The sequence below is a fragment of the Dipodomys spectabilis genome, unplaced genomic scaffold (genome assembly GCF_019054845.1).
Source record: "Dipodomys spectabilis isolate Male_0828 unplaced genomic scaffold, ASM1905484v1 ptg000094l, whole genome shotgun sequence".
In the NCBI taxonomy this organism is placed as follows: Eukaryota; Metazoa; Chordata; class Mammalia; order Rodentia; family Heteromyidae; genus Dipodomys; species Dipodomys spectabilis.
The window spans coordinates 5,467,788-5,490,759 of NW_024870771.1; the positions used below are offsets into that span (position 1 = coordinate 5,467,788).

The window sequence follows — 22,972 nt, forward strand, 5'->3', positions numbered from 1 at the left end:
TCCTCACTGGACAAGGGGGAAAATTAACTGTACAACTTGTGGATGAAATGGGAGGGGAAAGCTGGAAAAGGGCGAGGAAGGGGTGATACTGTCCGAAAAGAAATGTACACTTACATAGATCCCATAGTTTCCCTTATTTGCAATAACTAGTATATGTCTGAGCCAAGCAGAAATGGTTAGGAGAAATGAACCCCAAGATAAGGGCTCAAATGGTTTTTCTTTCTTGCTATTGTTTCTAACATATTTATAAGATGATTTCTTTGTTGCTTTGTATGTCCCTCTCCCATGGTATCACCCCTGTTTTCACTGTATTTGATGTTGGTATAATTTGGGGAGGGGAAGGGAAAAAACAAATTGTTTAAATAAGGATATAAGTAGACCCATTGCAACAATGAGATGTACAAGACGTTATGTGGAAAACGAACTTTACAACTTTGGTGCGGGGGGGGGGGGGGGAGGGGGAAGGGGCGAAGGGAGAGAGGGGGGAAGGGGGGAGGAGGATTGGGTGGGGGGGGTGGGGGAGATGGGAAGGGATGGGAAGGGGAAGCAAAGAAGGAGGCTACAATGCTTGATAAGAAATGTACTCATGACCTTGCTCATGTAATTGTAACCCCTCTGTACAGTATTTTCACAATTAAAAAAAAGAAAAAGAAAAGAAATGTCTACCTGACATATAACTGTAATTCCCTGTAACTCACCTTTATAATAACACTTTAAAAAAAACCTGTAGGGAATGCAGATGGGAAAGCTGAGGCTGGGCTTCTGGAAAGTAGGAGTTGCTCTGTTATACCCCCTTTTTCCCCCTCTGGAGTTAGATAGTCACAATATACACATACTACACATGGGCATACATGCACACTGCTCCCCAAGGCACTGGGGTCCTGCCAGCAGCAGCAGGAAGGGTGACCATGGCCCTGGGGTCTGCCCCACCCACAAACCTCAGGGCTGTGCTTCATTCACTGGCTGTGGTAATGGGGAAGACTTGTAGGCAGTACAAGCCAGCTGCAGGGCTGTGTGCTGTGTCTACCATTGTTACTCAGAGACCGGCAGCCTTCCCAGTGTGAGTCTAAACCAGATGGCACTGGGGCTCTGACATCTAGTGGTATTGAACTCATTGCTCCCCTGTCCAAGTCTGGGTGGGGGTCTATGTCTAGGGGTTTAGTATATCAGTCAGTCTGTTGCTGTGTGTGGGAAGAGCTGAGACTGTGGGTGGGAAAGTCCTGAACTTGCCTCTGACCAGCACAGATTACAGGGTGAAGTGTAGTTGCCAGTGCTCTCTTCTGGCATTATGAAGACTAAAAGTGGGGGAGCCTGGGACTGGGAACAGAGGGGCTCAGGACCCTGGGGGTTCTTCTACTTCTTCTCTGGCCCAGGGCAGGATTCCTTAAAAATTAGCAGAGATGGGGCTGGGAAGGTGGCTCAGTGGTAGAGTGCTTGCCTTGCATGCATGAGGCCCTGGATTCAATTCCTCAGCACCACATAAGCAAAAAGAAACAAACCGGAAGTGGCGCTATGGCTTAAGTGGTAGAGCGCTAGCCTTGAGCTGAAGAGCTGAGGGACAGCGCCCAGGCCCAGAGTTCAGGCCCCACGACCAGACCTCCCCCCCCCAAGAAAAAAATTAGCAGAGATGATTTCCAGTAATGCAAAGAAAAGGAAATTTGAGGAAAACTCCTGAACTGTGGGGAGACTGAAATTGAGCCAGGAGTAGGAACTTTGGAGCCAGGCCGGTGTCCTCCTCCCAGGAGGAGTGCTTCCATCACCTGCTGGCTCAGTGTCCCTGCCCAAGAACCCGTCCAGAGCACGGGGTGGGGGGGTTGGGACTCCCCTTCTGGTGAGCCGAGGGTGGGCCCCTGGGGAGGTCATCCTAGGACTGATAGCAAGGAAGGGTCTGGAAGGAAAGACCGGGTCTTATTTATAGGCTATCTCTCTGGGGAGAGTCTGAGCTCTGCCCACCACTTTTTTCAGCTGTTCACTCTTGTCCACTCCTGTCTGATCTGTGCCCTGCTCTGACCTGGACCCTCAGAACAGCTGGTGGCTGATGCCTACCTGACCTCCCACTAAAGCTGGTTCAGAGCAGGCTTTGCTGTAGGAGTCCTTGGGATTTCACTGTGTCAGGAATTGGAGCACTTGTGGCAGAAAGCTTCCACCTTGGAGTTGATGATGGATGCCGGCATTGTACCTTTTCTTTTGCATTGATATTTCTCCTTGGTTTTGAATGATAACATTGCTAGCTCCATCTTTTCCGAGATTCAAAGACAACTCCTTTGAGGTCATTGATTTCTAGGTAGCCCCTGTCTCTCTCCCCGTTGTTCCTTGTCTCTCGCTTCAGTGGCACATGGAAATGTCCTTATCTAAGTGCTCAGATGGACATCTGAGCGATGAGGTGGCTGCCAAGAGGATCCAGAGTGTGACAGTATGAGCATGTAATGACACGTACAACATCATTATGAGTGAAGCCACGTTGGTGACAGGGAAAAATGCCCACAGAGTGTTAAATGAATGAGCAGGACCTCACACAGCACACATGCCTGCAGAGGGACTCAGGCCTAACAACAAAATGTCCATCGTGCTTATTTTGAATAGAGAAATGTTATATCATCTATATTTTGTTTAGTAGACTTTTATGCATTTTCAAGTTTCTTCCAAAAGTCATATCTTGTGTCCAGTTTAATGCTTATATTATTCTATACTGAGAATAATAATCTCTGAAAGTTATTGGAATAGGGCATTGGTGGCTCCTACCTATACTCAAGAGGTTGATATCTGAGGACAGTAGTTTGAAACCATCCTGGGAAGAAAAGTCCACAAGACTCATCTCCAATGAACAAGTAAAAAGCCAGATGTGGAAATGTAGCTCAAAGAGTAGAGTCCCAGCCTTGAGCAAAAAAGGCAAGTGAAGCACTAAGCTCTGAGTTCAAGTCCCAGTACTGGCACATACAAAGTGATCAGAAAGTAATAACTGATGTTTAGCTAAGGCGATATTACTCAGCTTGATGCCACTGGATGTGAGCCATTCGTTCCTTTTGGCCATGTGTTTAAAAGGTAAAGGGAGCTTTAATCCATGGAAACAAACAAGTGAACAAAGAGCCCCTTCTCTTCCCCTCCTCATCTTTGAATTCCATTAGAGAAGAGACCAGAGTAGGCAGACTCATCAGGTACCTGCTGGAGAACGAACCATGGACACTTTGGCCCTTCTTCAGGGAATGTGCTTGGCCAATGCTGTGGGTGCCAATGCTGTGGGAAGCACGTGCCATGCTGACACTGAAATAAGACAAATTGCTGCTGGAATCTGGTCTCAGCCACTGACCTTTGCATGTCATTTATTTCATCATTTTCCACTATACAATGTGGATGACAATGCCTACCTCGCCAGGCTGGTGTGAGGATGATCACACACACACACACACACACACACACACACACACACACACACACACACAGGATACCTCACCTGGTGCCGGCATGCAGTAGGGCAGCGTGCCTTGCCTGCCTTGTACGCAGTAGGGCATCATGGCTTGTAACTGAGGTGTCCTCCAAAGGCCCCTGTGTTGAAGGCATGGTCTCTGGCTGCAGGTGCTCTGGGAGGTGGTCAGAACTACGGGAGAAGGGGTCTAGGTAGAGGAAGGGGACATTGTCTGCACCTTTACTTCTCTCCACCTTCTTCCTGACCACTCTCAAATGAGTGGCTCCCTCCATCCCACCCTCCTGCCACCATGAGTTTCTGCCCAACCCCAGGCCTAAAGCAATGGAGCCAGCTTCTCTTGCATGGAAACCGAAAGTTCAGATAAATTCTTTTTCCTTTAAGTTCATTTTCTCAGGTATTTGTCACAGCAATGCAAAGTGAGACACATAGGATGCAGATATATTTTTTTTCTCTTGGATTGTGGAATCAGCATCTGGGGCAGACCTTACAACTGTTCCTGGGGGGTGAGGGTGGGGGGAAATGGGATCCTGGGCACCCCTTGTCCTGAATGCCACATGATGCACATCTGCCTGACCAGGGTGTCATCCTAGCTACTCAGGAGGCTGAGATCTGAGGATCGCAGTTCAAAGCCAGCCAAGGCAGGAAAGTCTGTGAGACTCTTATGCCAATTAACCATCAGAAAACTGGAAATGAAGCTGTGGCTCAAAGTGGTAGAGCACTAACTTTGAACAAAAAGAACTCAGGAACAGTGCCCAAGCCTTGAGTTCGAGCCCCATGATGGACAAAAAAAAAAAAAAGGAAAAAGAAAAGACTGCATAAATGGGTGTTTTTCTTTTTTCCTCTTTTAACTGTTTTGAAAATCAATTCTATAAATCAATATGCTTGTAACATATTGAAATGTAGGAGGTGGTGTTTGGAGAAAAGATGCATTGGGTTAAGGAAATGACTACAGATAGGTAATAATAATAACAGTGTATTGTTGGATTTATAACATGAATGGATAAAAATATGTATGGTACACACACTTATATAATCATAGAAAAGGGAAGAAAGAATAGAGCTGTACAGGAATAACTCATTGCTACATATCACTGGAATTAGGTCAATATAAATCTGAAACTGACTGTGTAAAATGCATACAGTAAGCCCCAAGTAATCAGGAAACACACAACTCAAAAGAATAATGAAAAAATTATGAAAGAAATTGAAATGCGACATTAGAAAAGATTCTCTTAGTATAAAATAAAACACAGGAGACTAGAGGAACAAAAGACCTAAGACATATAGTAAGCTTGCCTTATTCTGTATTTATTACAGTCAAGAATAATAAAAAAAATCAATCTGGATGCTTAGGGCTCATGCTTGCAATCCTAGCTACAGGATATCATGAGCCTGAGAGCTGAGGAATGTGGCCAACCCAAGCAGACAAATCTGTGAGATTCTTAATGAGCAGAAAGGAGCTGAAAGCAAGAAGTAGAGGTGTGGCTCAAGTGGTTGAGAGCCAGCCTTGACCAAAAAGCCAAGTGACAGTAAGAGGCCTTAGGTGTAAGCCCCAATTCCAGCACAAACAAAATGACAAAAAAAAAAGAATTTAAAAAGTTAAAACAAACATTTAAAAGTCCCTTGAATGCATTGCACAGCTTAATTGATGGGAGATGCTCTCAGTGAGCCTCGAGTTATTGGCAGTGTTCAAATTGTTGTGGGATTTTCTGTTTCTCTGCCCTTAATTTTGTGAAAATATGTCTTCCCAAAAGCAAGATGAAAATTAAAGCAATCTTCCCAAGCCAAAAAGGGCACATAATGTGATTAATTGGAGTGATAAAGTGAAAATTTGAGGCTTGTTGAAAGATGGCATATCTTTAACAGAAGTTGGAAGGTGTTGCGGAAGTATCCACAATATTTAGATAAAGAACATGAAATAAGATGCAGTTTTTGGTGAACAGTATTAATGTGTACAACAGCATTTCTTTTTGAGGTTGAATCAGGAGCCTTTATTAGAAAGCCAGTGACTAAGAGCAGATACATGTAGCATTTTTTTGTTTTGTTTTTGTTTTGACAGTAATGCTGCTACTCCATAAGTTTCAAGGTATGGATGCTCCGAATTTCTGTATTTTTCTGACTCCATTCAAATAGATGTAAGTAAATGTGGTGCAGGTAAATTTGAGTGATTTTAGAGTACTGAATTCTGTGGTTTCTGAACATGCCTAGGGATACAGCCAAGAAAAAGAAAAGCAATTTTTATTTTAGAAAAGCATGTTTTTCATGCAAAAACTTGTAACACTAATATTTACAACTGAAAAGTAATCACAACTCAAATGTCCAACTGATGAATAGTTAAACAAAATGTGGTATCACCATATAAAGCAATACTATTTGGCCATGACAAGAAATTAGCACTGATAAGTATCTGAACCTTGAAAACATGATGCTAGACAAAAGCTCGATTTTCCTGCAGTCATCTGATAAGATCCCAGTTGTGTCCAACTCCAGAAACCTTTAGAGACAGGAAGTAAATGAACAGTTGGGAAGGGAGGGTGGTGGTACTAAAAGATACGGGCACAACCAGAAGAGTTTTGTTTTGTTTATGCAGTAGTAGGGTTGGAACTCAGGACCTCATACTTGCAAGGCAAGTGCTCTACTGCTAAGCTATAATCCTAGCCTTATTTTCTACTGGACCTCAATCTACCCACTGTAGGCTTTTGTCGATCGTTAGGTTGATAGGTGCTCACCACTGTGCCCAGCTTCCCTCCATAGAAATGGATTCTTTTGGACTTTCCTGCTACAGTTGTCCTGGAACCGTAGTTTTCCAGTTCTCAACTGTACAAAGCTATGGGCTGAGAAAGAGTTTCCGAATGTCTCTTCTCAGATTAGCCTCAAGCACAATCCTCCTTTTCTTTAGTTTCCTAAGTCACTAGGATGATAGGCAAGGGTGAGGTGATAAAATGTTCTAAACCTGCCTGTGCTGATATTTGCACATACTGTAACTGTTCTGGAAGCCTCTGGCCTGGGCGCCTGGAACAGATGGGTGAGTTACAAAGTATATAGATTCTCTAATAAAGCTGTTAAACAAAAAAGTGGTAAAATTTTAACAAAATGGGAAAAAAGAAAATAGAAATGAGGAAAGGAGCAGAGGTCACTAGTCTATGCCCATAAACAAGCTCTGAGCTCATCTAGCTACCTGCATGAAGATATTAATACAGTGTATGGATATTAATAGGCCAGGTGACATCAAATGAAATGTCATCAAATACCAAGAACAAAAGCAGCCTTCAGTGGAGAAGGTCACAGGGTGCAGGGGAAACAGAAAAAGTGGGAAAATGTGGTTTGGTAAGGCTATCTTATACAAGCCAGGAGGCAGGGGCCTCAGGAACTTCTGATCCATAAGGAGCCGAGTCCCTTGTTTTAGGTTTCACATGGTCCCAGAGGCAGCCCGGCTCCCTGGAGCTGAGGTTCAAGGGCAGCACTGTGGTATGAAGTAAGCCTGGGCTTCATGATGCTCTCTGGAAGTCCAGACCGAGGCCCAGATGGAAGATGGTCTTGCTTGTTTGTCAATCATGAATGGCTTCCTTGTGAAATATATTAACAGTTTTTGAGAGCTAGGATACAATTTCTTTTTTTTTTTTTAATTGAAACCATAATACACAGACATAGCTCACTTTTAAGTGTGGTTTGGATTGTGTGTGTATGTGTGCATGCAGGTGAGTGTGTGTGCCAGTACTAGGGCTCAAACTCAGGGCCTGGGAGTGATCCTAAGATACAAATCTGCTTAGGTCTGGTGCTCTACCACTTGAGCCACACCTTTTGTTTCTGGCTTTTTGGTGGTTAATTGGAGATAAGAATCTCACAGACATTTCTGCCCAGACTGGCTTTTAACTGTGATCTTCCAATCTCAACTTCTGGAGTAGCTAGGATTATAGGTTTAAACTCACTATGCCTTGCTCATCTGGATTTTAAAATGTCTCTATCACTACAATCAGAAAGAATCCATGCCCAAGTTTGTCTGACCACGCCCAACATACTCGGTTTGCTGGGACCACAGTGACATCACTCAGGGCAAAACTAGGAAGAGACATGGGACTGGTTGCCTTGGGCAGACACGGCCCCACAGACCCCAGAGGCAGCAGTCACCTCACCATGTGGATAAAAGTAAAATGTGGTTAAGTAACTTGGTTATTTCTTTCCTTCCCCTCCATTCCCCTTCCCAAACTTGCTTCCAGCTTCCTTCTCTGTAGAGCATCTCACTTTGTAGCCTATGATGTTTTACTTGCTAGAGTGTTGGTCCCCTCCTCTCTCGCACACACCAAGACAGGAATTTTGTCTGTGAGGTTACTGGGAAGTTACAAAACATAGTGACCAAGAGTGCACACCACAGATTCATTTCTCCCAAGCTGTGCAACTTTTGAGTCAATGACTTCACCTCTCTGTGACTCCATTTCATCATATGCAAAATGGGGATAACTAACCGGACCATGCCTTAGGATGCTGAGAAGATTAAATGAGGTGATACTCACAAAGTGCTCAGCTAGGGGTCTGGCACTGTGTGAACATCCAGTACTATACACGTGGATAGAATATGTGGTGTGGCTCCTCACTGGATCTGCCTTCAGCAAGACAGAAGTGAGGAAAGGGCAGTGGGGGCAGAACCCCACCCCTTAAAAACATTACTTTAAAAAGACATATTATTTCATATTACTTGGCTTTTCATTGGTCCAAATAAGTGACATGGGCAAATGCGCTGCACAGGAGACTGGGAAATGTGTTCGTCTGATGGCCCCATATCTAAGGCTGCCTGGAACCACAAATAGTTCTGCCCCATAGATGTATTCATCTTTGAAATATCTATCCAAGAGCACCTCCTCCAGGAAGTCTCCTCTAATTTCTTCTTCCCTTCCCCAGAGATTGCTTCTCTCCTCCCCACTCTTCCCTAAACAACACGTCTGTTGATTTTATACTGCCCACATGGCCCCATTCTGCATGGTGAGCCTCTTGACCTCATTTGCTTTGGCACCAAGCCTGATATGATGTATACCCCAAAATACACTTGATGAGTAAGTGAATAATACCCACAAACAAAGCCAGAGCCTGTCTTCCAAGGACGTCTTGCCTGCCTCCTGCTACGAAGTCCAGATGCCCTGAAATGCATGCAGAAAACCCCATTGCAGAGCAGGAGACCGAAGCATGTACCATGTATTCAAAGCATGTACCAACCAGTGGAATACACCATATGGAGGAATGAATGATGCAGGGTCCTGCTCCTGAAGGGATAGGAGGCAGCACTAGCCACATCCTCTTCACCTGCCTTTGATGGGGGCTGAGGGAACAATCTCTCAGCTGGAATACTTTGAGAATCTGTGCCTTTCCTTCTATTCAATAATCGCTTTTTTTCTATTCAAAATATGAAAAAGCTCAGGTAACTCAGATGAAAAATAAAAGGAATAGAAAAATGGGGAAATGACAACGGGAAACTAGCACACTGGATCAATAAATACACGGAGATCATTCAACTACAAAAAATTTTAATAGAAAGAATGAAAATTAAACACAAAAAATAATTCTTGTACTAGAGTTCAGGGTTGGGAAGCAGTTTTAGTGGAAGGTAGAGACTTCACTACCCCCTGGCCCACACATGCACAGCCTTCCCTGCCGCCAGCATCACTGTGGAAATAATTGTTATCTATCATCTTGGCAAAAGCTAAAAGATACTTTTACGCAATGCCAGTGGTATTGCCTTAACGTTTCTCCAGAGAAATATGGAGACTGTTATTTACATTCCAAATGCTCTTACTACTGACTGGCTGTGCAAGCTCTAAGAATGCATTGTGCCTGTGCAAATGCACTGAGCACACATGAAATCCCTTATTTCAGTGGAGCTCTGAATAGCAAGAAAACCCTACATGTGTGTAAGGTTGTGGCAGGTGATATAACAAATAATAGCCCCTATAAGCTGGGGCCGAGGGAGACAGACGTCTGTGATGGCTGGGTGTAGAAGTGCAGAGCAATGTGCATGCTACATCAGGGTTTTTGTTAAAAATAGGAGTGTAGCACCTTCTCGGGGAAACACCAAATGGCGGATGGTGCCGGTGCAGCGGGAGGGCCCTGAGGTCCGGGGGGCCCAGGCTTGGGAGGCCGTGGCGGCTTCTGTGGAGACTTCGGTAGCGGCCTCCGGGGTCGAAGTTGTGGCCATGGTAGAGGCCAGGGTAGCAGCCGAGGGGCTTGTGGAGGCAAGGCCGAAGACAAGGAGTGGATCCCCGTCACCAAACTGGGCCCCCTGGTTAAGGACATGAAGATCAAGTCTCTGGAGGAGATCTGTCTTTCCTCCCTGCCCATCAAGGAGTCTGAGATTGTTGACTTCTTCCTGGGGGAGTCATCCAGGATGAGGGGTTGAAGATTATGCCCCGGCAGAAGCAGAATCCAGCTGCCCACCAGGTTCAAGGCATTTGTAGCCACTGGCGACTACAATGGCCATGTTGGTCTGGGGGTTCAGTGCACCAAGGAGGTGGCCACTGCCATCTGGGGGGCCATCTTCTTGGTCAAGCTCTCCATCGTCCCTGTGCGGGGAGGTTACTGGGGGGAACAGGATTAGCAGGCCTCACACTGTCCCGCGCAAGGTGACAGGCCGCTGCGGTTCTGTGCTGATGGCCTCATTCCTGTCCCCAGAGGCACTAGGATTGTGTCAGCTCTGTCCCCAAGAAGCTGCTGCTGATGGCTGGCATTGATGACTGCTACACCTCAGCCAGGGGCTGTACTGCTACCTTGGGCAACTTCGCCAAAGCCACCTTTGAGGCCATCTCCAAGACCTACAGTTACCTGACCCCTGACCTCTGGAAAGAGACCGTATTCACCAAATCTCCTTATCAGGAAGTCACTGACTTGTGAAAACCCACACCAGAGTCTCCGTGCAGAGGACCCAGGCTCCAGCTGTGGTGACAACATAGAATTTTATACAAGAATAAGAAAGTGAATCAAGCCTATTAAAAAAAATAAGAGTGGGGGCTGGGAAGGTGGCTCAGTGGTAGAGCGCTTGCCTTGCATGCTCGAGGCCTGGGTTCGATTCCTCAGCACCACATAAGCAAAAAGAAAAAAGCCGGAAGTGGCGCTCTGGCTCAAGTGGTAGAGCGCTAGCTTTGAGCTGAAGAGCTGAGGGACAGCGCCCAGGCCCAGAGTTCAGGCCCCACAACCGGACCAAAAAAAAAAAAAAAAAAATGAGAGTGTAGGAATAAAATGTTGGAAATGATCTATACCAAGCTGAGGTCAAGTGCAGAAGATGGTGTTAGGAGGGACGTTTATGCTCTGTTCAATGGCTTTTGTAGCTCTTTTGATATTTTTAAGTAACATGTTAATTTTTCAATCAGAACAACAGCAATATAAACAGGCAAAAATATTCCACAAAAATGCAAAATAAGAGTTCAAAAGTTTTTTTCTTTTCTTGCGATTGTTTCCAACATATTTATAAGATGATTTCTTTGCTGATTTGTATGTACCTCCCCCCTGGTATAAGCCCTGCTTTCACTGTATTTGAGGTTGGTATAATTTGTGGAGGGGAAGGGAAAAAACAAATTGTTTAAATAGGGTTACAGGTGGACCCATTACAACAATGAGATGTACAAGTTGTTATATTGAAAAACAAACTTTACAACTTTGGCAGGGTAGGGGTTGGGGGAGTTGGGGGATTGGTGGCAGGGGATGTGGGAGTGGAGGGTGGAGAGGGGAAGGGATGGTATGGGGAAACAAAGGAGGAGGCAACAATGCTTGATAAGAAATGTACTCACTATCTTGCCCATGTAATTGTAACCCCTCTGTATGGTATTTTCACAATAATAATAAAAAATTAATTAAGCAATAACAACAACAACAACAAAAGCAAACTAGATAGCCAGGTGCCAGCAGCTCATACCTGTAATCCTAGCTCCTGGGAGGTTGAGATCGTGGACCGTGTTTCAGAGCCAACCCAAGCATGAAAGTCCATGGGACTTCAACCACTGAAATGCTGGAAGTGGAGCTGTGGCTCAATGGTAGAGTGGCAGCCTCAAGAGAATATGCTAGAGAGCTGAACCCAGGCCATGAGTTCATGCCCTAGTAATGGTGTGCGTGCCCATGTGCGTGTGCACGCGTGTGCGCGCGCACACACACACACACACACACACACAGAGTAACCTAGAAAGGCAGACCTGATTATCATTTGTAATTTGAAAGTACTTTGAAGGAGATGATGTATGCAACAGACGATTATCAGGATGGATTCAGTTAACTGCAATGACTGAGAGATGGCCTTGCTGGTTCCTTGTTTCTTCTGGGAAAATGCCCAGGTTCTTCTGCTTGGCACATTCCATTCCTGGGAGTCTCTGAGAGGATTCCAGTTTCCCTGCAGCCTTCTTGCTTTTCTTAGTTTTTTTTTTTTAAATAAGTTTTTTTTTATTGTGAAAATACTGTACAGAGGGGTTACAACTACATGAGCAAGGTAATGAGCACATTTCTTATCAATCATTGTTGCCCCCTCTTTTGTTTTTCCCTTACCATCCCTTCCCTCCCATCTCCACAACTACCACCCCCACCCCTGTTTTTCCTTTCTCCTCCCCAAATTATACCAACATCAAATACAGTGAAAACAGGGGTTATACCATGGGGGAGGGACATAAAAAGTAACAAAAAATCACGTGGTACCTTATAAATATGTTAGAAACAATAGCAAGAAAGAAAAAAACCATTGTGTCCTTATCTTGGGGTTCTTTTCACTTAACATCATCTTATCTGACCTTTTCTGTTTGTCTCAGACACATACTAATTAGTGCAAATAAGGAAAACCATGGGACCTATGTTTCTTTGAGCCTGGCTTATTTCACTTAATATAATTTTTCCAAGTCTTTCCATGTCCTAACAAATGGGGCAATGTCATTCTTTCTGATGGAGGCATAGAATTCCACTGTGTATATAGACCACATTTTCTTGATCCATTCATCTACTTAGGGGCATCTGGGTTGGTTCCATAACTTAGCTATGGCAAATAATGCTGCAATAAACATAGTTGTTGTGCTGGTAGCTTTAGTGTTGTCTTGTTTGTGAACATTGAGTAAATGCCAAAAGTGGGATTGCTGGGTCATAGGGGAGCTCTATGTGGAGTCTTTTGAGGAACCTCCATACTCCTTGCCAAAGTGGTTGAACAAGTTTACACTCCCACCAACAATGCAGTAAGGTTCCCTTCTGTCCACATCCCCTCCAGCATATGTTGTTATTAGAGTTCTTGGTTTTTGCTATTCTAACTGGGGTGAGGTGGTATCTCAATGTTATTTTGATTTGCATTTCTTTTATGGCTAGAAAGGTTGAGCATTTCTTCATGTGTCTATTGGCCATTCTTATTTTCTCTTCAAAGAAGTTTCTCTTTAAGTCTTTAGCCCACTTATTAATTGGGCGTTGGTTTCTTTCAGGATTTGTTGTTGGGGGATTTAATTTTTTGAGTTCCGGGTATACTTTAGATATGAGACCCTTGTCCATTGTATGGCTAGTGAAGATCTATTGATCTTCACTAGCCATGTCCTTTGCTCTGTAGCTTCAAGAAATCCCATTTGTCCAACCATTCTTTGATTTGTTTTGTTTCTGGGCCTCTATTAAGAAAATTTCGACCTGTGCCAAGGAGACCTAGGGTTTCTCCTATTCCATTCTGTAATGCTTTCAGGGTGTCCACTTTGACTCCAAGGTCTTTGATCCATTTGGAGTTGATTCTGTTGCAGGGTGATATATAAAGGATCTACCTTTAGTTTTCTACAAGTGATTAACCAATTTTGCCAGCACCATTTACTGAAGAGGCTGTCTTTCTTCCATTCTATTTCTTTAGCTTCCATATCGAAGATTCGATGGCTATAGTTCTGTGGGTTCATTTCTGTGTTTTCAGTTCTATTCCACTGCTCCTGAGGTCTGTTCTTGTGCCAGTACCAAGCTGTTTTGATTACTATGGCTTTGTAGTAAAATTTGAAATTTGGTATTGATAATCCTCCAGCATTGTTCTTTCTGTTAAGGATCTTTTTTGCTATTTGGGGTCTTTTATTGTTCCATATGAATTTTTAGATTACCTCTTCTATTTCCTTGAAGAATGAGGTTGGAATATTGATAGGTATTGCATTGAATTTGTAGATAGCCTTGGGAAGTATTGCCATTTTCATAATGCTGATCCTTCAATCCAGGAGCATGGGAGGTTTTTCCACTTTCTAAGTTCTGTTTTGATTTCCTTTGTCAGGTTTTTAAAGTTTTCATCATAGAGGTCCTTCACTTCTTTGGTTAAGTTAATTCCTAGGTATTTTATTTTTTGTGGGGCTATTACAAATGGAGTTGGTGTCCTGATTTCAGCTGCACTCTTTTCATTGTTGGCATACAGAAAAGCCATTGATTTTTGAGGGTTAATTTTATACTCTGCTACTTTGACAATGTTTCAAATCAGTATGAGTAATTTGGGAGTGTATTCTTTAAATACGAGATCATACCATCTGCAAAGAGGGAGAGTTTTACTTCATCATTCCCTATTTGGATTCCTTTGTGTTTGCATCGTGTTTTATTGCTGTAGCTGGGCATTCTAATACTAAATTGAAGAGAAGTGGAGAGAGTGGACATCTTTGTCTCATTTCTGAGTTTAGAGGAAAAGATGTTAGTTTTTTACCATTGAGTATAATGCTGGCTGTAGGTTTGTCATATACAGCCTTTATTTTATTGAGGAATGTTCCCTGGATTCCTAATTTTTTTCCAGAGCCTTCATCATAAAATGCTTTTGGATCCTGTCAAATGCTTTTTCTGCATCTATGGAGATAAGCATGTGGTTCTTATCCTTGCTCTTGTTGATGTGATGAATTATATTAATAGATTTGTATATATTGAACCAGCTTTGCATCCCTGAAATGAATCCTGTTTGATCATGGTGTATGATTTTTTGGATGAATTGTTGAAGTTGATTGGCCAAAATTTTGTTGAGAAGTTTTGCATCAATGTTCATCAAAGAAATTGGTCTATAGTTCTCTTTCTTTGATGAGTGCCTGCCTGGTTTTGGGATGAGGGTTATGGTGGCTTCATAGAAAGAGTTCTGTAGTGAACTTTCTCTTTCAATTTCATTGAAAAGTTGGAAGAATATTGGTGTGAGTTCTGCTTTGAAGGCTTTGTAGAATTCCATTGTAAATCCATCCAGTCCTGGACTTTTCTTAGCTGGGAGGTCTCTTATTGTTGTTTCTATTTCAATGCTTGATATGGGCCTGTTAAGTTGGTTTAACTCATCATGGTTTAGTTTTGGCATGTCAATATTTGCTAGGAAAAGGTCCATCTCTTCCAGATTTTCAAACTTATTAGCATAAAGGTTTCAGAAGTATTCCCTTATAATGCTTTGAATCTTAGTTGTTTCTGTGGTGATGTTTCCATTTTCATCTCTGAGTTTATTTGGGTGAGTTCTCTTCTTTTTCTGATAAGATTTGCTAAGGGCTTGTCAATTTTGTTAATTTTTTTAATGAACCAACTCTGTTTTGTTGATTCTTTCTATGGTTTTTTTATTCTAATTTGTTTAATTTTGATTTAATATTAATTATTTCTTTCTGTCTACTGGATTGGAGTTTACCTTGTTGCTCTTTTTCAAGGAGGTTCAGATGTCTCATTAAATTGTTGGTTTCATATCTCTCCAATTTGTTGGTGTAGGAACTCAGAGCTATAAACTTGACTTTGAGTACTGTCTTTGTTGTATCCCAGAGGAGCTGGTAATTTGTGTGTTCAATTTTGTTGAATATCATGAACATTTGAATTTCCTTTCTAATCTCGTCCATGACCCACTGGTGATTCAACAGTTTGTTTTTCAGACTCCATGTATTACAGGACTTTCTTTGGTGGCTTTTGGTGTTGAATTCTAATTTTATTTCCTTGTGGTCTGAGAGAATGCAGGGCATTATTTCAGTGTTTCTTAATTTGGACAAATTTGCTTTGTGACCTAAAATGTGGTCTATTTTGGAAAATGTTCCGTGTGCTGCTGAGAAAAATGTGTATTCTGATGCTGCTGGGTGAAATATTTTGTAGATGTCTGTTAAATCTAGTTGATCTATGCAGTTGTTTAGATCTGCAGTTACTTTTCTTAGATTTTGTTTTCTGGTGTTGGGATGAGCTGGGGCCTAGAGCATGCTAGGTAAGTGTTCTATCCCTGAGCCACAACGGGAGTCCCATCTTATTTTTATAACTTTTCTAGTGAGGAAGTCTTAGTCAGGACATTGCATCAATTTTCAGCCCAGTGCAAGCTCATGCCCTGCTTCACCTGTGGAAATGCAACCTGGCTGTGTCTCTGATGACCTCTACTTTGCATAGCCCCTCTTCTATGTGTGTCTTGGACAGCCCCACTCCACTGTGTGTTTAGCCTAGCCTATTCTAACCTTTGGGCACCACTTCCTGTCACTTATCCTGCCCTGGGCTGCTTCTCAGCTGGTGCTCCTGCTCTGATCAAGCTGGCTCTGAGCCAACTGAACTATTACCAGGCTATCCTCCCATCTTCTCCAGGGACCTCAGCTGGGCCCTGCTTTCTCTCTCTCCCCCCCCCCCTCTCTCTCTGTACCCCAAAGCCATTTCCTCTTCACTGTTTTATGCTGAAGAGAAGAAAGACAGAGATGATGCCTCAGGGAACTTGTAGTACTGACTCTTCTTCTCCCCAAAATGAAGTAAGTCTAGGCAAGGGGAAGGCAGGCAAGAAGATAAAGCTGTCAAAGAGCAGGAAAATCAGGGGTTTGGGGAAATGGGCATCAGCCTTGGGGTGACTCATTCCTCCCAGGAAGAGACTCTCAGGGTGGGAGTGAGCCGAGTGTCCAGCCTGGCTACACAGCCCCAGACATTTAGCCTTGGACAGGGCTTTCTATCCTGGATGCTGGATGAGCCTTGCAAAGGGAAGGAGGGCTCACTCCTTGCTCTCCACCCTAGCTGAAGCTGAAAATCACCAGTTGTGAGTAGAGGACTTTGTTTTTTTCAGTGACAGTGATAGGAAATTTACTAGGGGAGAAGCATACTTTCCATAGACTGAGCATGGATGGTTTCTAAGTAAGGATGATATGCACTTGTAACTGCCCTCTGTCCTGGCTGAGTAGCTGGCACTTTTTGTGTGCCTCCATGATGTTTCACCTTGCACTTTCAAATGGCACAGGCACCCATCAGGCCTGGATGAAAGATAAGTCCCTTACCTCCCCCTTTCCCCTCCCCCCACCCCATCCAGACTCCCAGGTGAGGAGCCACCTGCTGTCTTCAGGGTGCTACCCAGGCTAGTGGTGACCTGCATCAGCTACTGCCCAGGGTTGTTTGAAGGGAGCCAGTATGAACAGTGTGTGGATGCTTAGCCAGGGGTGTGCATGGTGGGAGTCAGGTTGCTGGTTGATTAGGCTTCCTTAGAATAGATTCAAAGGTCTACAGTGGAACACATGGCCAGCCTGCAGACACAGCTTTCTGTAGGACTTGAATACTGAGTTCATACTTGTAATATTAGCTATGCAGGAAGCTGAGATCTGAGGATCTGGGCTTGAAGACAGACTGGGCAGAGAAATCAGAGAAACTGTTATCTGACACTAACCAGCAAAAAGCTGGAAATAGGGGGATGGCTCAGGTGCTAGAGTGCCAGCCTTGAGTGCAGAAGCTAAGCAAGAGTGTGAGAAACTGAGTTCAAACCCCAGTACTGGCACACACATACACAAAAAAGGGGCTTTGTTTCTTGGAGTGAGAATACAGTCTTGGCCCTCCCTGTCAGTTGTCATCTGCAGCCTATGGTGAGAGGCATGGGGCTGACTCATGCATAGGACTGACCCATGCACACGGCTGACCCATACACAGCCTTCCAGACTGGGGGGCCCATGCATGGGGCAGCCTTGGGTTAGCAATACTATCCTGGGCTCTCTGTCTTCTGTGAGTGGCCTCCTCTTCCTCACCACCACCACCACCACCACACCTCCTCCTACTCCTCCTTCTCTTCCTCTTCCTCCTCCTCCTCCTTTTCGTCTTCGTCTTTGTCTTCATCTTCTCCTCTCTTGGCTGATTTTCTCAGCATAGTCTGTTTCTATTTTATAACAGCTAAACTGATTAGCAGTTTGGGAGGGACAGAGTCTTATAACATTTAATACATATGTAATTCTGCCTATCCCCCCCACCCCAGCATCATTCAAGAGAAACATTCTCCCTGTTCTTTCTTTTGTGTCATACCTACACACATTTGAAATCTCACCAAGTAATTCCTTAATCTAATAGCAATTTCTAGCAGATTGCTTCTGAGTGTCTGCTTAGCTTTACAGTTCCTGCCTTTATCCCCTTCTTGTAGGCTGGATCCTTCACTCTCAGGTGCCTTAGCTTCCTAAGGCAAGTAATCACTCAAAGGAGGCAGAATAAATTGATGTAGGTCAAACATGAATTATTTGCAAGGCAAACCCAGCACTGGCTTTTGTCTAGGGTGTTTGGAGCCTTATTTACTTTCCTAAGTGGACACATCCTGATACTGAGTCTCACATCAAAGGCAGGCTCTCCAGAGCCTGACTTGGCAGCTGAGGCAGTACAGTAGCAGGTCTGCTGCCTTCTCTGTGGACAGTCTGTGCTGATCAGGGTGCTCCCAGACACAGGGGCAGCTTTCTTCATTCTTACATTCTTATCACCTTGTTAGCACCCTCAAGAAGTGAGTCTGTCCAGGTGTAGAAATTCAGATGTCACATGTGGAATTAAAGTCAATCTCAGCCAAGTGCAATAGCTCACACCTGTAATCCTAGTTACTGAAGAGGCTGAGATCTGAGGATCGCAGTTCAAAGCCAGCCCAGGTAGAAAAGTCTGTGAGACTCTTATCTCCAATAAAACTACCAAAAAGCCAGAAGTGGAGCTGTGGCTCAAGTGTTAGCGCTCTAGTCTTGAGTAAAAAATAGCTCAGGGACAGTGCCCAGGCCCTGAGTTTAAGTCCCCAGTCTAGCATAAAAAAAAAAAAAAGTCCATCTTCTGACAGTAGATGGTTAAAGGTTAAAGGTTATGGAAGGTGAGGGTAAGAGCAGATGAGAGTGGGCAGAGGCTGGTTCATGGGCACAGCAATAGGAGAAGTAAGGTCTGGTGTTCCATTGTCCAGCTCAGTGACTATAGTTAATGGTGCTCAAAATAGCTGGGAGAAGGCTGAGTGCTGGTGGCCCTGCCTGTAATCTTAGCTACTCAGGAAGCTGTGACATGAGGATCTAGGTTCCAAGTCAGCCTGTGCAGGAAAGTTGGGAGAAATTTTTACTAATTAGTTAGCAAAAAGGCCAGAGGTACTGTGTCTACCTTGAGCTAAAAGAAGTCAAATGACAATTCCTGTGTGTAGCTCTGTAAAGCTAATAATAAAAAAAATTAAAAAGAAAGTGAAATGAGAACATTGTGTCCTGAGTTCAAGCCCCAGGACTAGCATGAGACAGAGGGAGAGAGAGAGAGAGAGAGAGAGACAGAAAGACAGACAGACAGACAGAGACAGAGACAGAGAGACAGAGACAGAGAGAGACAGAGACAGAGAGACAGAGACAGAGAGAGAGACAGACAGAGACAGAGACAGAGAGACAGAGACAGAGAGACAGAGAGAGACAGAGAGAGACAGAGAGACAGAGAGAGACGGTGGAGAGTAGGTGGTACCAGATGAAGCCCCTCAGGCTGCTGCAGGGAGCTATAGTGAGCCCCATCCCTATTGCCTGCAATCACTGCTCATGAAGGCCCAGAGCCTGAAGCAAAGGAGCAACAGGGCTCTGGGTGGGTGTAGGAGGGCAGCCACAGGTGACTTGTATATCCCAATTCATATGTGGTAGTATTAGAAGCCTGGGGCCTGAGATGGTATTAGTGCCTTTGTAGGAAGAAAGGCCAGTCACTTTGATCTGTACTCACCTTCCAGTGAGGCACCAGGAGACCACAGCTGTCCACTAGCTAGGGAGAGGCTGTCCTAGCCCTGATCTCCGATCAGCACCTGGTCTCAGACCTCTAGCTGCCAGGCCTCATTCAAGACTGAAGACTTCTGTGGGAAAGAAAGACTTTAGGTTTCTGTGGAAAAGACCTCTGACTTCTAGGTGGCTGAGCCTTGGGACTCCTGGTAAAATGCTGTGACCTCCCAAGCCTCGGTCTCCCCACCTATAACATGGGGTAGTGCGCTGGGGTTCAGTTTGGGGGAGCAGTCAGACAATGGAGGGTGTTGTCATTACCCACCAGTATCTATCTGTGGTCGCAAATGGATTCTCTACTCCATCTGTTGCTGTCTGGGTTTGGCTCGCCTGTATAAACACTAGCATGGACCTTGATGGCCAGGAGTGGGTCAGCAAGAGGAAAAACCTGGTCCCTGGCCTATTATCTCAGCTTAGATGTCCACGCTGGCAGACTCTTCTATTCCTGTGGAGGGAATGCATTGAAACTCCTGCCAAGAGCAAGAACTGATGTGCCCACATGCAGCCCAGGCCTCTGATCTGTCCTTGGAGACACAATGAGGAAATTACCTCTTTGATCCAAGGCTATTTTTACCTGTCAGTGCTTCCAGACTATTGAGTCTTTCCTGGGGGAAGGGGCCATCTGGAGGCAGGGGTGGTGATTACCTCAGGCAAGCCCCCATAAATGGACATCTCTATTTTCATTGGCATGCTGAGGGGAGTGGCTTGGGCCTCTGCTGATGGCAGTTGTTCCTATCACCTAGTGGGCACTGCCTGGATGATGAAGGGGTACAAGTTGTCTGGATGCAATTTCCTTTTGGGTAGATACCATCCCAGCCTGTTCTTATCAGCCCTACCTTCTGTGTTTCCTGGAGTGAGAAGTCAGACAGGAGGAGCCAGAATAAGCCACAAGGGGGAAGGATGGGTGAAAAGAGCCTTCAAGCAAAACCTAGAGATGGAAATCAGTACAGTACACAGTCTCTTTGCTGCCTCCTCCCCTTTTTCCTGAGTGGTTATTTGAGGAGTAGCTGGCTAGGCCACAAGGTGCCTGAACATTGAGTCAGACATAATTCTAGATGTATCTGGGAGAGAAATTCTGGATGTGAATAACATTTTAATCAGTGAATTAGATAAAGTAGGTCATCTTCGTTGGGTGGGCCTCACCAAATCAGTTGAGGATGGTCATAGAATCAGGAGGCGAAGCTAGGGGGAACTTGAGCCTTGCCCCAGAACTTGGCGCTAGCCTTCCTTCTTTTGTATGTAGACTGAAACACCAGCTCTTTCTGAGTCTTGAGCTGGCCAGTATTTAGGCTGAAAAGGCACGGTTGGCTCCGGGGTCTCATGCCTTTGGATGTGGGCTGGGAATCCACCAGCAGCTGTCCTGGGTCTCCAGGCTGCTACCTGCAGATGTCAGCCTCCATAATCACATGAGTCATCTACCCATCCATCCATCCATCCATCCATCCATCCATCCATCCATCCATCCATCCGTCTGTCCTTCCATCTATCTGTCCATTCGTCCATCTATCCAACCAACCATCTATCCATCTGTCTATCTTTCCATCCATCCATCTATCTATCCACCGACCTGTCTGTCCATCAGTCAGTCTATCTATCTATCTATCTATCTATCTATCTATCTATCTATCTATCTATCTATCTATCTATCTATCTATCTATCATCTGTCTGTGTGTCTGTCCATCCATCCATCCATCTGTCTGTCCATCTGTCTACCTATTTGTCACTTCTTTCTTTCTCTCCTACTGATTCTTTTTGTCAGCAGAACCTTAACTAATACATTATGCCTTATTATGAACTTGATCCCAAAATATGCCCTTAAAGCAGACAGAAGAGATATAGTTTGAAATACTTAGCTTTTACTTTTGAGAGCCAGGCTTTTTGAAAGCATATGCAGAATAGACAGATTAGGAAGTTTGTGTGGTGCTATACCAGCAGCTTTCCCATCCCAAGGGGGCCATGCTTTGGTGAAGGAAAAAGAGGAGGATGTGGACAAAGCCTAGAGGTCAGAGCTCTGAGAAAGTCTGGTACTCTGCCCCTCAATTGTCTAAGTGGAAGCAGGCTATTGATAAAATTACAATGGCGTGTGTGTGTGTGTGTGTGTGTGTGTGTGTGTGTGTGTGTGTAGGGCCAAGAAACATGTGTGTGGCCTTTCTTGAGAAGAAGATGCACAGAATCCTGAACTGAATGACTGAATTTTCATACTTGTCAGTTTTTCCCCAGCATCAAGAAGGTTGCTCCTGCAAAGTTGACTCCCCATTGTGTGTGTGTGTGTGTGTGTGTGTGTGTGCGTGTATGTGTGTGTGTGTGTTTTCACACATGTTCACACATGCCCAGGCTGGCTTTGAACCATAGTCCTCAGATCTCAGCTTCCTGAGTAGCTAGGATTACAGGTGTGAGCCACCGACTCCTGGCTTTACGTATCTTTACATAGTTTTACAAATAGATTTCAAGCCAACATGTAAGTTTGTAACCACAATGCAGCTTGATTATTGTCTGGATCCTCCCTATATCTATCCCAACCTACCTGAAGTTACTGGTCCCATTTTCGCTTATGAACACTGAGTATTATGGTTGTATTCTACCATTCTTCCTCTTTTTTTTTTTAATTTTATTTTATTTTATTTGAGAACATACTGTACAGAGGGGTTACAATTACATGGGCAGGATAATGCATACATTTCTTACCAAGCATTGCAGCCTCCTCCTTTGTTTACCCTTCACCTCCCTTCCCAGCCTCCCCCTCCCCCCCACCAATCATACCCTCCCCCCCGCCCCGACATTGTAAAGCTGGTTTGACATGACATTTTGTACTTCTCATTGTTGCAACAGGTCCACCTGAATCCTTAAACGACTTGTTTGTCCCCGTCTCCTCCACATGTTATACTGACATCAAATATAGTGAAAGCGGGGGTTACACTGTGGGGGAGGAACATACAAAGCAACAAAGAAATAATCTTATAAATGCGTTAGAAACACATGCATGAAAGAAACAAAAACATTAAAATACATATTTGAGGGTTCGTTTTCCTAACATCACATTCTCTGACTTTTTCCGCTTGACTCATACCTATACTAGATATTGCAAATAAGGGAAACCATGGGACCTACGTTTCTTTGGGCCTGGCTTACTTCACTTAATATAATTTTTTCCAAGCCTTTCCATTTCCTAACAAATGGGGCAATGTCATTCTTTCTGATGGAGGCATAAAATTCCATTGTGTATATATACCACATTTTCTTGATCCATTCATCTACTGAGGGGCATCTGGGTTGGTTCCATATCTTAGCTATGGTAAATAATGCTGCAATAAACATAGTTGTGCTGGTAGCTTTAGTGTGGTCTTGTTTGTAAACATTAGGGTAAATGCCCAAAAGTGGGATTGCTGGGTCATAGGGGAGCTCTATGTGGAGTCTTTTGAGGAACCTCCATACTGCTTTCCAAAGTGGTTGAACAAGTTTACATTCCCACCAACAATGAAGTAAGGTTCCTTTCTGTCCACATCCCCTCCAGCATCTGTTGTTGTTAGAGTTCTTGATTTTTGCCGTTCTAACTGGAGTGAGGTGATATCTCAATGTTGTTTTGATTTGCATTTCTTTTATGGCTAGGGATGTTGAACATTTCTTCATGTGTCTATTGGCCAT

General features: G+C 44.2%; 1 pseudogene; it reads left to right on the plus strand.

Moving 5' to 3' along the window:
- Positions 1 to 9,475: 9,475 nt before the first annotated feature.
- LOC122112416 lies at positions 9,476 to 10,385 on the plus strand (annotated as a pseudogene).
- The last annotated feature ends 12,587 nt before the right edge of the window (positions 10,386 to 22,972 follow it).